This window comes from Ambystoma mexicanum, chromosome 8 (assembly GCF_040938575.1).
Source record: "Ambystoma mexicanum isolate Mex_15411 chromosome 8, UKY_AmexF1_1, whole genome shotgun sequence".
Classification (NCBI taxonomy): domain Eukaryota; kingdom Metazoa; phylum Chordata; class Amphibia; order Caudata; family Ambystomatidae; genus Ambystoma; species Ambystoma mexicanum.
In genome coordinates this window covers 1,362,030,758-1,362,048,137 of record NC_090929.1, presented here as the reverse complement: position 1 = coordinate 1,362,048,137, position 17,380 = coordinate 1,362,030,758, and the positions used below count along the sequence as shown (strand labels likewise).

Sequence of the window (17,380 nt, the reverse complement as noted above, 5' to 3'; positions counted from 1 at the left end):
CCTAAACATAACATAACATCAATGTGAATACTAACCTCGAAAGGGAGATAGAATTGAGGCAAAAATGTTTAACACACTGGGAGCAACTGGGCAGATTCAACTATACAAGATACGTGGAAAGACAGCATGCAAAAGGAGATAAACCTGGAAGACTCCTAGCATGGCTTTACAAAAGTAATAAAGCATGAGAAATGACCTGTTCCTTTAACAACAGCCAGGCCCTTCTACGTAACACACAAGCTGAGGTAAATACCACGTTTTACAAATACTACAGCACTTTATATGAAGATAAAGAGGCAACACAACACTCAGACCTCTAAGAAGCCTTGGAGCTGATTCTGCTACCGAGTCTGGAAGGAGAAACCATAGAGTCACTAGATACCCCGTAACCTACAGGAAATGCTTCCCACAATCAGAGCATTACCCACCGGGAAAACCCCTGTCATGGATGGTTTACCAAATTAATTTTACAAAGTAGTTGCAGAAGATCTTGCACTGGTAAAGTTAGATATGTTCAAAGAAGTGTATTTTACAGGATCGCTTCCTGGAAGTTTAAAAGAAGAAGCAATAATTCCCCTGCCCAAGCCCAACAAACCCAACATGGATTGTGGCTCCTACAGGCCCCTGTCCTTACTAAATCAAGACAGCAGTATTATTAACGTATAGACTAAAAAATGTAATAGCAAAACTGATACACCCGGATCAAACAGGCTGCATGCCAGGTAGAAACACATCATGGAAATAAAGGCGCTTACATCACATAATAGACAGTACCAACCTATATAATCACCATTGTGCCGTCGCTTCTTTAGATGCTGTGAAAGCATTTGACTCTATAAGCGGTGAATGGCTATATGCAGTTCTTAGGAAATTCGGATTTGGACAAGGTTACATCCGATGGGCTCAATTATTATACACTAAACCAATAGCCAGGGTCAGAATGGGTCAACACATCTCAAAGCAATTGGAACTAGAAAAAGGCATTAGACAGGGGTGCCCATTGTCCCCAATGCTTTTTATCCTTGCAATTGTAAAAGGTAGCGGTACACCTCTGACACGAGTACCGAGAAGCAGACATAGGGGGTGTACAACATTTAATATCCATGTATACAGACGACATGCTGCTCTACATACAGCAACCAGAAGTACATTTACAGCACATACTAGATGTCCTTGATAGATTTAGAAAATTATCGGGCATCACAATCAGTAGAGAGAACTTTTGTTTGTTCCATCTAGTTGGCCTAAGGCAGAAAAAGCAGGAGGCACTGCCCAATCTAGCGCTTAAATGGAACGTTGACATTGCTAATACCTGGGGATAGACATATATATCGGAAACCAGTGGTTGAGCATACAAATAACACACAAAAAGCATTGGATGGAGTCATAAGGGCATGACATTCTGGGAACGATTGCCGCTATCATTAATAGGTAGAGCAGCCCTGTTAAAAATTGTAGCATTGCCCAGACGGCTACATTAGTTTGTGAATATTCCACACAATATCCTCAAATGCGTATTTGGTAGGTTAGACGTGGAGTGCAGAACATTCCTATTGCAAAATAAGTGATGCAGATTTGCTTTGAGTACACTCCAAATTGCTCATGAGGAGGGAGGGATTAGAGTACCGGAATTTGAACTCTATTTCCTAGCAAGCCAACTGCAGTTTGTTGTAGGATGGTTTGCAGATGAGCCTGCGTTTGATAGATCCTTGTTACAACTGGCAATAAAACAGTTCTACTTAAAGGAGATATTGTGGGCATCAGGCCCCCATTCAAGACATTACCCATTCTTGGTCACATTTGGTATACAACTGTGGCATAGGGCCTGTAAGATACTAAGACCCGGTTTCAACACAGGTTCCTCTGGCATTGGTGCTGTCCAAAGGACACAATTAAGATTTGCCACAGGAGGCACTGGGAACCCCTTGGGGTGGTTACAATTGGAGACCTAATGCAAGAAAGTACATTAATGGACTTGCAGACACTGAAAGAAAACACAGGCATACATGGGGGACAATACTTATTACATCTAACCATTATACACACTCTAAAACAGAGAGGTCATGCACTTGGCGGACAGTCAATAAAGCATAATGCGATATAAAAACAGTATTCGATATCTCAGAAGGTGGGCATACAGACTCAAGACTGTACGACCTGCTCCTGTCCAGTTATTTCTCAAAAGCACTGAAAATTAGACTGAAATGGGAGACAGACTTTGAAAAACCCTTCCCAGATATTGATTGGAGCAGGGTACTGGGATACCATAAGCGAGTTTCTGGAAACGCCAAACTGCAACTCATAGAAATGTACATAACACACAGGGCATATCTAACGCAGCGGAATATCTCTAGCTTCAAAAGGTCAGCCAGACAGTACTGTCTGAAATGCAAAGAAGAAAACGCTGGAATAATACATATGTTCTGGGCTTGCCTGATAATACAACAATACTGGGAGGAAATGAGTCACATAATGACCAGAGGAAATATAATCCTAAATGTCCAATGCCCTGTGGCCTGTATGCTGTGGATTTATCTGCGCCCAAAAAATGGAAGATATATGAGTAAGTTGAAAGTTTTCACATACGTATTAGCAAAGCATAGAATAGCATTGGCTTGGAAATCCTTGAAAGCCCCCGCAGTGGAGGCATGGTGGAGGGATTTACAAAAATGAACTCTGGCTGAAATAACAGTTTGGCAAAAAACGATTAACAGAGATTCTAACAAACTTAGTGAGTATATTATGTCTTGGAGCGAAATAACGCAGACCTTGCTTACATCCAGGGCTACAGAACCTGAAAGTCAAGATCCCTAATGTCAAACATGGAACTAATATAAGGGGAGGACTGGAAGTACGTTCAATAAAGGCCTGTTGGCCAGTTGGGAGTGGGGAGGGACCAGTTGGAAACACAGGGTGGACACTATACACATCTGTGAATGATAGGATGATTGATACAATCCTGAAGAAGAAAACCAAGATATTATTTTGCGTTTGTTGCATATTGCATATTGCAGACATTTCTCATGCCACGAGGCATTGCAATATTTATTATGGTTCGGAGCTCTGTGGTCTAGAATCTGACATTAATCCTTTGGGCAAACACACAAAAGGTTTCGGAAGCAGCTTATTTAAGTTCAATTATACAGACCAACCAGAGCAAACTCTTAAAAGCTGATTTTTGTATTTTACAGGTAGAAAGGATTTGCAAAAAATGCTGATAATTGTTGATGTGTCACACAGCCAAATGTACATCTGATACATCTGATACAAACCACCTGTTTGGTGATTGTTAGCAGAAATTGATGGTGGCTGCCATGTGTTCTGCCTACAAAGCCAAGATGGCCACTGAAGGAGAAAAGCATGACCTGGGAAGATCACCTTTCCTGACATTCAGGACATTCAAAGACTGTTGAAAACAAAGATGTTGTAGAACAACACACTTAGAAAACATGCACAATACAGTTCACATTACCTGAAAATATATGTTCACACCTTTAAAACAATCCAGCCCTCTACTATAAATTTAGGAAATAGTGAGGAAGGGCACCGATGTGCTTTTGTGTGGTTCTACTTTCTGGGTAAGAATATCTAAAAGGACAACGTAGAAACGAATGAAAATCTATTGTGCACAGAAGCAGTTGTTTCTTCTGCAAACCCTGCAGCATTTCCACACCTTCCTCTCCTCGATCCATGTTTTGCTTCTGGCATCGAGGAAATCTTTAAGTTGTTGAATATTGCCATACATATCTCAGACACTGACATCCCTGAGTGAGCTTTTCAATACTTGGTAGTGCAGTGATGTGTGAGCTTGCGCTGGAATCAAGCTAAATCGAGCTAAAAAAAAGAAATTTACCATATGCTGGTCAGATTCACCATGTTTTGCTGATACAAGCGTAGGAAAGCATTCTGTTAACTCCCATAAATCAATGAAATATGCTGATGTTTCATAAATAAACACTTTCGGCGCTCCATTTTTCACAGTTCTTTCTATTGTTTCAAAATAAACCAATCTATGACAATCAGAAAACACATTGTAACATCAGCAAGACAAAGCATAGCTCACAGACCCCGATACAACTGCTAACTAAAAGGAGAGATAAAGAAAAAAAGGGTATACCAGTTATCACAGTCACTTGTAAGCAAAATGTCTGTTCCACATTTACTAAACCCTAAACCATTAATTACAGTGTTCCCCAATCTTCCTTAGTCGACTATGGTGTTGGAGGGGCAGGTATGGCGTCCGCTTCAGGTTTTTTCATTAAATAATTCTAGTAGATGCCCCATATATTCCTAGGGCATGATGTGACCAGACAAGGTTTCTATATTCCTCCTCCATGTCGTGACAATACACCATATCCCTCATCCAGGCCTGTACAGGTGGCAGAGACCCCCTCCTCCACACCTCGGTGACACAACACCCCTCCCTCTCACCCTGGCATTTCCTACACCCAGAAATGCCTCTATTGTATCTTAATACAGCGACGATGGAAGAAACCTCAATCTACTCATCCAGAACTTCATTTAGTTTCTGAAAGACCTTGAAACCAGAAAGAAAAATTCTCATGACATTCCGACACCAAATGTGAAAAGGTAGCCAGGGAATTACTACATCTCGCACAGGCATCTAATAATTCAGGGTATTGCTCATGTAATAATGCAGGAGTGCAATATCTGAGGTATGAATTTAAAGTGGAGCAGTTTGAATAGGCTGATAATGGAAACATATTTAGTCTGCGCACAGCAGTATCTTCACACTTGGAATATTTGTCTGTAGCAAATCTTCCCACACACGATGTGCTGCCAACGACCAACCCTTAGATTTCTCCTGAAGTGGAAAATATATTCTGAAGGTTAAACGACTCTCACCCTCTGCTCTCATAATATCGTGCAGCAATTGTGAAATTTGTGGTTGACCTGGAAATGTGCCCAAGAATTCCTCATAGTGTTCTGCATCCTAAAGTCGAGGAATATGTTCAATATGTTCATGAATCTATTCAATGATATGAACAGACTATCAGGGAACAGATCAGAGAATATGGAAAGGCCTAAACTCTCCATATAATGAGTAAAGAGTTTTTCGCTAGTCAGGCGGAGGCCAGGAATGTGAATGTTGGGAAGGGACGAGGAGTAGAGTGGAGCCTCACCCATTCTTCCAACAATTTGGGCCAGGCCGAACAAGTACAGGCAGCCAGGTCCATAACTCCAGCCCTTGCATGGGAGTCCTTAAAGGTAGTTGCTCTGAGAAATGTGGGAGCCACTATAGCCCTCTCAACTTGCATGTGTGCCCTGTCAGGATTAGGGGAAAACCAATGTGAAAGGTATTGAGCCTGAGCTGCCAGATAATATCCCTCAAAGTCTGGGAGGGCCAGGCTTCCTTTGACCAAAGGAAGGATCACTTTATTCCAGTTAAGCTAAGCTCTTTAGCCAGTCAAAATTAACTCAGTAAGTATGCTCCTCAATGACTTAATAAAAGGTCCTCAGAGGGATCTTGGAAATGTTCAGAAAGAGGCAGAGCGACTTTGGAATTATGACAATTTAATAAGGGATATTCTCCCAAATAACGACAATGGTAGATCCTTCCATAACATGGCAGCACTCCTGACCTCTTCAAAAGCATTATCATAATTCTCCTGTCATATCACTTCAGGATAACTAGCAATAACCACACCAATTTATCTAGTTTAATTGGATATTGAAATCCTGAATCATTGGGACAATGTGCAGCCCAATCAGTAAGGGGAAATAGAACAGATTTTGAAGTCTTAATCTGGAGGCCAGAGTAGAGGCCCAACTCTGAAACATCCTGCATCGCTAATCACTTATTAACCCCAGGTGTTTAATAAAAAGCACCATATGATCAACGTAAAGCAAAATGAATAATGTATGCAGGTAGAGTTGGAACCCTCTGTGGATAGGTCGCTGCCTGATGATATCAGCCAACAGCTCTATGGTCAATGCAAAGAGTAAAGGAGAAAGATGGCACCCCTGTCTCGTGTCCTTCCCAATGAAGAATGTTCCATAGAGACAACCATTGACCAATATTCTATTGACCGAACCTGTTAACAGTATAGAGACCAATGATAGGGAAAAGTTCCCACCCCCATCCTTCGGAGTACACCCAGCGTAACAGGCCACACTACAGAGTTAAAGGCCTTTTAAGTATCTAACAGGGCGGCAACAGATGGAAATTCTGGGTCCACAGCCTGAAATAGGCCAAATATTCTGCATAAGCCATACAATGTAGACCTACCAGGGATGAAACCAGATCAATCCACCAGGATACACACATGAAGGGTGCCAGAAGCTTAGATAAAATGTTATCAGTATTTATGAGCAGGGGCGTGGCCTGGTGCTCATGCTGAGGCTGAATTTCGCTTGAGCTCCGTCTGAAGATCCTTCTATTGATCCTGAACATGGTGCTTTTGTTAACTTAAGTACGCATCCAGCCAACCCTGCTTGATCTACGAAGTCGGAGTGCAGTTGGCTCAACTTTTCGAGAGAAAACAACTATTGAAAGCCGCAGAAGCTAACAGATTGGAAAACGGGTGAAGACACCCAAGATGGCATCCAGCAAGCTTCAATGGGTCCAGAGGAACCAGGGAGCTAGGTGGAGTGGGCAAACAGCAGAGCTGTGACCGGAGATTTCTGTCAGGCAGCCGAGTGCCCTGATCGGGGACTGTTTAGCGAATCACAGAGTTGCCTGTCAGATGACCAGATTGTGGCAACAGCTGGAAATAAGGAACAGCCCTTGCTGGACTCAACCGAAGTGAGGACAACCAAGCTTGCCCACGCTGGCCCTACAGAGATACATTGTGTCGCCAAGGTAAGCGGGCTGGGAGAAATATATTGCAGAAGGAAGCAGGTGGCTGGGCATGCCCGACCGCGTAACAGTGGTAAGGGACACTGAGGTACTAGCACGTGGGGGGAGTCATATTCTCCCCCTGCAGCTACCGATGCATGCTGGTTTCTCTTTGTGCCTGCTCCTGCCCTAAAAAGACCACTGAGGGACCTTTACAGCGATGGGTGTAGACTGCTACCTACACTGCCGCTGGGCAAGAACACAACACGGTGGCCAGCCACGGCAGTTCCACGGCTGCCAGGATGCCCACAATGACAATTACTAAATACTCTCTTGACAATATTGGCACTCTCCCAGCACGTAGACATCATATGAGGTCTGGGCAGCAAAAGCAAACACGTGAGGCCACACTGGATGTTGTACGAGCAGACCACTGAACTACCAATCCATCAAACACACCAGAGTACTGGTTAAGGGCTAAAACGTTTGCTTCTACCACAATTACACCATCAGTGAACATTTGTGATGGCAGGGACAAATACAACACGATTACTGCATGTGACGACTCCCCTACTGCCAGAAAGCCTGCCTGGAGGTTCAACCAACAAACATTGCCCTTGACAATCACGCCCCAGAGACGTCTTAGGCTCTGAAGCAAACAACGCGCGCCACACTGGGCTTCTGCATGAGCGGACCACTGAGTAACTAACTCATGATTGATACCTGAGCACTGGTTAAGGACTGAGATCCTAGTTTTGGTCTGGTGCCTAGTCTGGCTGAGGTAGGCCGAGACTAAAGAACGCCCCTGGATGCTGGCAGCGAGGAGGGGCTCCAGGGGTGTAGGCCCAGCAGCTAGTACAACATTCAAGCACTGCTAGAGTAGTAGATTGGGCATTTCTGTCAATGCCATCTACACATACGACGACCTCTGGCAATACTGCAGACTATGTCCCCAATGAAGAACAAACACAAGGGCACCATCATGGACTCTTTTGCTGGCCTGGGGAAGTCCTTGACGCTGAACACAATAGTGGGAGTGGAAGCCCATACGCCCAACCCTGACCCAGAAGAAGATAAAGTGCTTGCAGCTATACCTGCCTTATGGTCCTCCCTGGAACACAGAATCGTGGACGTAGATGTTCAACTGCTCTGCCAGGATGGGAGATCCCTTGCGGAATGTGTGATGACCACGGAATCACTTTTGAAGGATACTGTCACTACTACCGATGATCTGGTTACTAGAATGAAATTCTTGGAGTCCAGAAACCGCATACTAGATGTAACGCTCACCTGGTTCCCACGGGGGCGCTGGTCTAATCTGGATTGCTGTGGCCTCTTCTAGCGTGATGCACAGGACCCGGAACACCGATTGGACAGGATTTCCAAATCGTGCTTGCCTGGCCCGTAGGAATATCCTTCTGCAGATGAGAAAGGGGATTAACAGTCTGCAGAATAGTGTGCTAGCTCCCCCCTTTCCCCCTTCCCCCTCTGTTCCTCTCTAACTTCCTCCAAACCCCGGTTTAAGCTCACCTTATGGTTTGGAAGGATGAACTCTCCATCCTGCTTCTGGTGCAGGGGTGCGTGTTCGTCCAGTTACTTCACTGGTTTTCAGAATGGCGTTGGCAAAATCCACTTGACTTTCCTGAGCGATGCGCCGTAAGTATGAAAGTTCAAAGTTCAAGTGAGGCCCCCTTTATGTTGTCTTTCTAACCTGTGATCTGTCCTTTATTTCAGGTGCAGAATGAAGGCGATGCGTCGAGGGGTTAAACTGCCGAGGTGAGTAGTGATGAGGGCGATCCCTCTAAATGTCCTTATCATTCCCCAGAAATGTCTCTTGTCCTTTCCCCATAGGGGCCGGGGTACTGTACCTGCCAACGGGGCGGCGCCGACCCGAAATGTGGAAGAAAAGCCGGTAAGTATTATGGCTGTTAATCAGGCTTTCCTTCTGTGTTCCTTCTGCTCACCTTTTGTTTCTTCCTCTCTCCCCTAGGTGCAGAGATGTGGCGTCCGATGCTGACAGCCGCGATGGAGCCGGGAGATGTCTCCAGGAGAGGTGAGTGAAGCGTGGCACTGCAGCGAGCAACGCAATGCTTTTAAATGGAAGTCTTTCTTCAGGGATGCTGGCGAGAAGATTCCGGATGCAGGTAAGAAGTTTGAAATAGTCCTTGGTTTTCACCTTTCTCTTCTCTTCCTTCCTTGCAGGTCTTCCAGGTTTGAGGCGGGCGTGGCTGGAGTCCAGGAGCAGGAGCAGACACGGTGAGCGTTAAGCTGCAGGAAGCAGAACAACGCGAAGCATGAGCTGCTGTCTGGGCATGGCTTAAATAGCCTCCAAAGAAGTCCCAGGTATGTATCCTTCCCCAACTAGGTATGTATCCTTCCCTGGCCACGCCCGAGTGAAAAAATAGTCCCTATGAAAAAATAGTCCGTTCCAGGTCTCAGGGAGGCCTGAAGCGTGCAGCATGGTCTGCATCAGGTAAGTGCACAAAACACCTCCCTTTATGAGCCTGGCGCCTATGGCGCCAGGACTGATGTCCAACATGAGCCTGGCGCCAAAGGCGCCAGGACTGAGTCCAAAGAGCCCCTATAAGGGGCCGCTGGGCTTTTACCCGAGGGCATGATGCCTGCTTCCGGGGGTGCTGGGCCTGGCCTGGTGCACCGGGGGTAGGCATCATGACAGCACTCCCCCCCAAGGCCCCTCCCAAGGTCGTTCCTATTGGAGGTTTCGGTTTGTTTGGGAAATTCCGATGGAACCTTTTTACCAGCCGAGGTGCATGTACGTGATCACTGGGTTCTCAAGACCTTTCCTGAGGCCCGTACCCTTTCCAATCAATTAGATAGAAAAGTTTTGATTTTGAGATCTTAGAATCCAAAATGTTCTTCACCTCGAATTCGGGCTCCCCATCTATCTGAATCGGTTCTGGTGGCTTTGTTAATCTGGTTCCTGGGTGCACTGGTTTCAAAAGTGACACATGAAAAATGGGGTGAATCCGCATGTTAGCTGGTAGATCGAGCTTGACTGCCACTGGGTTGATTATAGCTTTGATCGAGTAAGGGCCTAAATACCTTGGATTAAAAGTTTGAGGCCCCTTGAGTGATAGGTGTTTGGTAGCCAACCATACTTGATCCCCTATTTGGTATGGAGGCGCCTCTCTTCGATGCAGATCCGCATTCTTTTTGTATTTCCCTTTCGCATGTTACAAATGTGCAGTTGCATCCTTGAAGGCTTGAGTAATCGTAGAATGCAAATGGTCCACTGCGGGCATTTCAAGGCTCAGAGGTGAGTCCAAGTCTGAAGTACGAGGGTGATGTCCATATAGGGTATAAAAGGGGCTCTGACCAGTTCCAGAGTCTATCGAGTTATTGTATGCATATTCTGCCACCCATAAAATGTCCTTCCAATTACCCTCCGATTGGTGCAACATACATCGTAGATATTGTTCAAGGGTCTGGTTCGTTCTCTCCGTCTGACCATCGGTCTGTGGGTGGTGGCTGGTCGAGAGTCTTACGTCGATTTGTGCCAGTTGACAACACTTTTTCCTAAAATGAGAAATAAACTGGCTTCCCCGATCGGAGACTAGTATGGACGGGAATCCATGCAAACGGATGATATTTTCGAGGAATTCTTTGGCAAGAACAAAGGCTGAAGGTAATCCTTTCAACGGAATAAAGTGGGGCATTTTGGAAAATAAATCCACCACGACCAGAATAGTATTGTAACCATTACAAGAGGGCAGGTCCGTGATAAAATCTAGTGACAGGGTGTGCCAAGGTGCTGGTGGAATGTCTAAGGGCTGAAGAAGACCGGCGGGTCTTGTCTTTTGACCTTTGTTTTGGGCACAAACTCCACAGGACATCACGAAAGATTTAATAATATCCTTTTGCCAGGAAGGCCACCAGAATTGTTGTTTAACCTTTTCCTCTGTTTTGGCAATGCCAGGATGTCCTTCCATTAGGGTATCATGATGACGGGAAATAACCAGTTCTTGCAATTCCTTTTCTGGCAAAAATAAGCGTCCTTGGAAGTAAGGTAAGCCATCCTTGACTGAAAAGTTAGACCCCCTTTTGATCCAATCCTGCAAGACTGAAGAGTCCAGGAATTGTTTCACTCGTGCTTGAATGTCTTCAAGGGTTTGTAAAGTGGTTATCCCCAAAATTCTTTGTTCGGGAATTATCGGCACAGGTTCCGAGTTTGTGTCTATTTCTTCCATTCCAATTCGGGATAGAGCGTCCGCCTTACCATTCTTATAGCCGGGGCGGTAGGCGATTACAAAATCAAACTCAGCAAAGAACAAAGCCCATCGGAGCTGTCGAGACGATTGAGCCTTGGCAGTTTTTAAATATTGTAAATTTCGGTGATCAGTGATCACGGTGATGGTATGCCGGGCGCCGAGGAGATAATGCCGCCAAGCCTTGAAGGCGGACTTAATGGCTAATAGTTCCTTATCGGTGATCGCATAATTTATCTCCGGCGGCGAGAACTTTCTGGACCAAAATGCTACGGGGTGCAGTTGGTTGGTTTCAGGGTCTCTCTGAGACAGGACAGCTCCCATGGCTAAGCTGGACACGTCGGTTTCGACTATATATGGGAGATCGGGACGCGGGTGCTTCAAAATAGGTGCGGACGTGAACTTAGCTTTCAACTCCTGAAAGGCCTGTTCGGCTTCCTCGGTCCATTCAAAACTTTTATTTTTTCGCAAGAGTGCAGTGATGGGTTGCACCACACGTGAAAACTCCGGGATAAACCTGCGATAAAAGTTGGCAAAACCAAGCATGCTTTGGACACCTTTCACCGAACTAGGTGATGGCCATTTGAGGATGGCATCCACTTTCCGTGAATCCATTTGGACCCCTTTAGGTGTCAGGATGAATCTGAGAAACTCAACCTCGGTGGTATGGAAAACACATTTTTCCAGCTTGGCAAACAGTTTGTGCTGGCGCAGTTTCTCTAGGACGGCCCTGACATGCTTTCTGTGATCAGATTCTGAAGAGGAGTACACAAGAATGTCATCGATATACATGACAACACAGACATCGATGAGTTCCCGAAGGACATCGTTCATGAAGAATTGGAAGGCTGCAGGCGCGTTGCACATCCCGAAAGGCATCACCTGGTATTCAAATAGTCCATATTTTGTACGGAAGGCCGTTTTCCATTTGTCGCCTTCTTTTACTCGTACCAGATGATAAGCCCCCCGGAGATCTAACTTGGTGTATACGCAAGCGTCCTTCACCTGGTCAAGGAGTTCAGGGATCAGAGGCAGAGGGTAACGATTTTTAACAGTTATCTGGTTCAATGAGCGGTAATCGATACAAGTTCTAAGGTCGCCTTCTTTTTTAGGCACGAAGAACAAAGCTGAGGATGCCGGGGACTTTGACGGGCGAATGAAACCATTGGCGAGGTATTGATCTAAATATTGTCTCAAATGCAGATTCTCTGGTTCAGTAAGGGTGTAAATCCTGCTACAAGGGGGTTGTGCGCCAGGCACCAGATCGATTTGGCAATCGTACGATCTGTGGGGAGGTAACGTGTTGGCCTGTTCCTTTTGGAAGACGTCCTGAAAGTCTTGGTACTCTGGAGGTAGTTGCACGGGGACAGAGGTTAATGATGCTAGATTAATCTTTGGATTTTCTGGGTAGCAGGTTTGTGCACAATCCGGGAAGGTTATTCTCTTCGCTCGCCAATCAATTCGAGGATTATGTGTCTCTAACCAAGGGATTCCGAGAATAAGCTGAAACTGTGGAGCCTTGATTACATCAAACACAACTGCCTCCCGATTGCCATCCGGACCTACAAGTGTCACTTCAGCTGTGGAATGTGTTACCGGTCCAGAGGCAATTTCGGTTCCATCTACTGTGGTGATGACATCTTTGTTGGTTTTAGGACGCAGAGGGAGGTTTATCCTAGAGACCAATTCTCGATCCACATAGTTTCCTATAGCCCCGCTATCGATGTATGCCTTTATAGCATGCAACCGTTTAGGCTGTTCTGGATCTAAGAGGACCATTGGCACAATGAAATGCGAGGTCTGAGAGTTAGTTTTCAAGCTCGGCAAGCGGACCCCTACGCTTGCCGGGTGTGGTCGTTTCCCGATACAGAGTTTCCATGGATTTTATCAGCGGCTCCGACCACCTTCTTGGGCGGCTTAACCGGGCAATCTCGTAGAAAGTTTCCAGAGGACCCACAATAAAGGCATAATTGCATCTGTCGTCTTCTTTCCCGTTCTTTTTGAGTTAGGGGTCCTTTAACACCTCTGATTTGCATAGGCTCCGAGGCATCAGCCCCCTTGGGGTTAGCGTGGGTCTTGGCCAACACCCGGGTTTCAAACTTGTACCGTTCTGCTTTTCTGTTTTGCAGCCTGTGATCCAATCGGACCACTAAGTCTATATATTCAGTGCATTCTTGGGGCGGATTTACAACTTGTGCCAGGACATCTTTAAGTTCTCCGCGTAGACCTCGATAGAATAACGTGATTCTTTTATCCTCTGGCCAACCAGTTTCCACAATTAGTCTATTGAAGGTTGCAATGTAGGATAGAAGGTCTTGATTGCCCTGTCGCAGAGATAGAAGTTTGTCATCCAGAGCCTGTCCCTGGGAGTGTTGAGCAAATAACCTTTCCATGCTTGTTTGAAATCCTTGAAAATCACGAAGAATCGGGTCATCTTGAGTTACCAGTGGGACTGACCAATCGGCAGCACAGCCGCTGAGATATGACAACACAAAGGCTACCTTGGTCTGATCATTAGGGAAGGCCCCAGGTCTGCATAGGAAGTGCAAACGACACTGATTCATGAATACGGCAAATCGTTTGGGGTCCCCAGCAAAGCGTTCAGGTGGGGCCAGCAGCATGTTTCCAGGTAGATTAATCTGCACCGGGTTACTGGAAACCACAGGAGCGGGGTTCCCCCCGGAACCGGGTAAAGGAGTTTGTCCAGCTTGACCTTGCAAAAGCTGTCTAGCCAGGTCATCAGCTCTATCCTTTATTACAATCACTTCCCTCCTGAGGGCACTAGTCTCTTGATGAGCGGCGTGTACTTCGGCCCGTAATTCCCCCAGTAATTGGGCCAACTGGTCAGTTTCGGAAGTTTCCATAGCGCCTGGTGGGAATTTGTAGGAAGGCTTCGCGTTCTGTAACGCTCACCTGGTTCCCACGGGGGCGCTGGTCTAATCTGGATTGCTGTGGCCTCTTCTAGAGTGATGCGCAGGACCCGGAACACTGATTGGACAGGACCTCCAAATCGTGCTTGCCTGGCCCGTAGGAATACCCTTCTGCAGATGAGAAAGGGGATTAACAGTCTGCAGAATGGTGTGCTAGCTCTCCCCTTTCCCCCTTCCCCCTGTGTTCCTCTCTAACTTCCTCCAAACCCCGGTTTAAGCTCACCTTATGGTTTGGAAGGATGAACTCTCCATCCTGCTTCTGGTGAAGGGGTGCGTGTTCGTCCAGTTACTTCACTGGTTTTCAGAATGGCGTTGGCAAAATCCACTTGACTTTCCTGAGCGATGCGCCGTAAGTATGAAAGTTCAAAGTTCAAGTGAGGCCCGCTTTATGTTGTCTTTCTAACCTGTGATCTGTCCTTTATTTCAGGTGCAGAATGAAGGCGATGCGTCGAGGGGTTAAACTGCCGAGGTGAGTAGTGATGAGGGCGATCCCTCTAAATGTCCTTATCATTCCCCAGAAATGTCTCTTGTCCTTTCCCCATAGGGGCTGGGGTACGGTACCTGCCAACGGGGCGGCGCCGACCCGAAATGTGGAAGAAAAGCCGGTAAGTATTATGGCTGTTAATCAGGCTTTCCTTCTGTGTTCCTTCTGCTCACCTTTTGTTTCTTCCTCTCTCCCCTAGGTGCAGAGATGTGGCGTCCGATGCTGACAGCCGCGATGGAGCCGGGAGATGTCTCCAGGACAGGTGAGTGAAGCGTGGCGCTGCAGCGAGCAACGCAATGCTTTTAAATGGAAGTCTTTCTTCAGGGATGCTGGCGAGAAGATTCCGGATGCAGGTAAGAAGTTTGAAATAGTCCTTGGTTTTCACCTTTCTCTTCTCTTCCTTCCTTGCAGGTCTTCCAGGTTCGAGGCGGGCGTGGCTGGAGTCCAGGAGCAGGAGCAGACACGGTGAGCGTTAAGCTGCAGGAAGCAGAACAACGCGAAGCATGAGCTGCTGTCTGGGCGTAGCTTAAATAGCCTCCAAAGAAGTCCCAGGTATGTATCCTTCCCCAACTAGGTATGTATCTTTCCCTGGCCACGCCCGAGTGAAAAAATAGTCCCTATGAAAAAATAGTCCCTTTCAGGTCTCAGGGAGGCCTGAAGCGTGCAGCATGGTCTGCATCAGGTAAGTGCACAAAACACCTCCCTTTATGAGCCTGGCGCCTATGGCGCCAGGACTGATGTCCAACATGAGCCTGGCGCCAAAGGCGCCAGGACTGAGTCCAAAGAGCCCCTATAAGGGGCCGCTGGGCTTTTACCCGAGGGCATGATGCCTGCTTCCGGGGATGCTGGGCCTGGCCTGGTGCTCCGGGGGTAGGCATCATGACACTAGAATAAAGAGCCGTAGATACGGAAGGCTGTTCCCGCCAAAACAATATAAGGGTGCTCAGAATTTCAGAAGGTACCGAGTGCAGAGACCCAATGACCTACGCTAAGAACGTTAACTGGTTGCTAGGCAACATCTGCCGAGCACTTCCAGCCTGCTCTGATTGGCTGCGCATCAAGATTTCTGCCACCCCACACGACCGGAAGGCAAAGCCGGCCCTCCTTCGTTCAAGGCCCTCCTTTTTAAGGCCATTTACCTGTCTGTACATGTCGTTGCCTGAGGTGCCGAGGGGTCAAGCATGCTGCCCAATGCCTACCGATTACCTTAAGACCAAGGTAAGGTACATGATTGCATGTAATCGTGTCCGCCCTTGCAGCCGGCATAAGCCTTAACAATCTGTTTTATAAGCCGAACACTACCTACGTGACTTGCACGACGACTCATTTCTGCCTGACTGTATTCCTAACTACCTATAACTGATGCAATTGTAGCTACTACTACGGGCACTACTACCGCCTCAATACTAGCACGCTAACAGGTGCAACCTGCTCGGAGATTACTATCTCCATGCTTCTGAAAAAGATTGAAGCCACCTATTGTTAAACGTGCTTATTCCTCACTGCGCACAGTGCACCTGATTGTACTTCGAACTCAAAATGCCAAACCTGCTGACACATGATCCGGTCATTTGCGCCAACGAATTTCGTCATTTACACTGAACTTTCCTCTAACCTGGATGAACTAGGCATGTATATCGTATATATTGCTCTTGCTTAGTTTGTGCTCCCATGTTTGTGAGAATACTGAACGTAGATCAGTAGTTGTAGATCTTTACAAGTATATGGCAGACTGATTGCATCCCATTTGCCTTTATTCTGCATACTCTTGCTTGATTGTGAACTTAGACCCGAAGGTCCAAACTTAGATCTTGCATTCTAGTCGCAGTTTAGTTGCTTTGCTTTCGTACTCCATCTACATTAAGGGCCTCATCACGAGTTGGGCGGTAACGCCGGCGCTATTAGCGCCAGCGCTAATAGCCCTACCGCCAAACCCCCCGGCGCTTTTAGCGCCGGATCACGGGTTTGGCGGAAGGGTTATTGCCCATTCCCCATTGGGCCCATTCGGGAATTCCTCACTCCCCATTGGGCCCAATGGGGAAAATTTGCGCTTTTACCGCCGGTTCGTGATGAGGCCCTAATACTTGCATCTGCAACGTAAGCTCCAGGCAAATGTTCACAGCTATACGCGACTAACTCACTCCTTATATATACTGCATTAGTCTTTATTCTGTAATAGTACGACAGTGGCTGAACACTTAATTGACCCTTTCTTGATATGTACACCAACTCTAAGCATTGCATATGTATCCCAACTATATTTATATGAATGTGATTGTGTTTAACTGAGGCCGCTTAGCTCCTGAACTCATATGTAGCCCCACTCTTGTTCATTCTACCATTCGCCCCAGCCTTACCGCCACTAGTTTCTCTTTACCTATATCCAACTTGAGACTAACTGTTAGTAATTTTGTTATGACAGCCTAACCTGCATATCTATCACTGCCCAAGTAGCTAGTGAAATAACCACCAATATTGTTGACCTCAACCCACCTTACGCTGAAATATGACCAACAGGACTATCCTTCGACCCATACTAGTGATTACCTTAGTAACAATTTTCCAACAGTCCACTGACTCAAACTGCCTTACTGTAGGCTCCCTCCTCCAACTATGGCCAACTTCACGTCCCTACATTGTCCACTTATTATAAGAAACAATAAACTCTGAGTGAGATTACCATGCCTCTACGAACCGCAAACTAGCCACCTACCCAATCACAGCCACTACCCTAACAACAACCTCTCCAAAGTTAATCCACCTTACCACATAAACAAGGTAGCCACCACCATAACACAGAAACATACCCATAAGAAACTACCTAAGACCAAATCCAGTGCACCTAAACTTACAAATGCCCATAATCTAGACAGTTCTCTAATATTAATACTGATTTAATAAATGCTAGATCTCTCGTGACACATGCCCTAGAAATAGCAGA

The 17,380-nt window shown here is 46.3% G+C and overlaps 1 protein-coding gene across 1 annotated transcript in view; it reads right to left on the bottom strand.

Moving 5' to 3' along the window:
* CLRN3 (clarin 3) overlaps positions 1-17,380 on the bottom strand; it is a 135,692-nt gene that overhangs the window by 42,700 nt on the left and 75,612 nt on the right. The gene's annotated exons all lie outside the window — the stretch shown is intronic.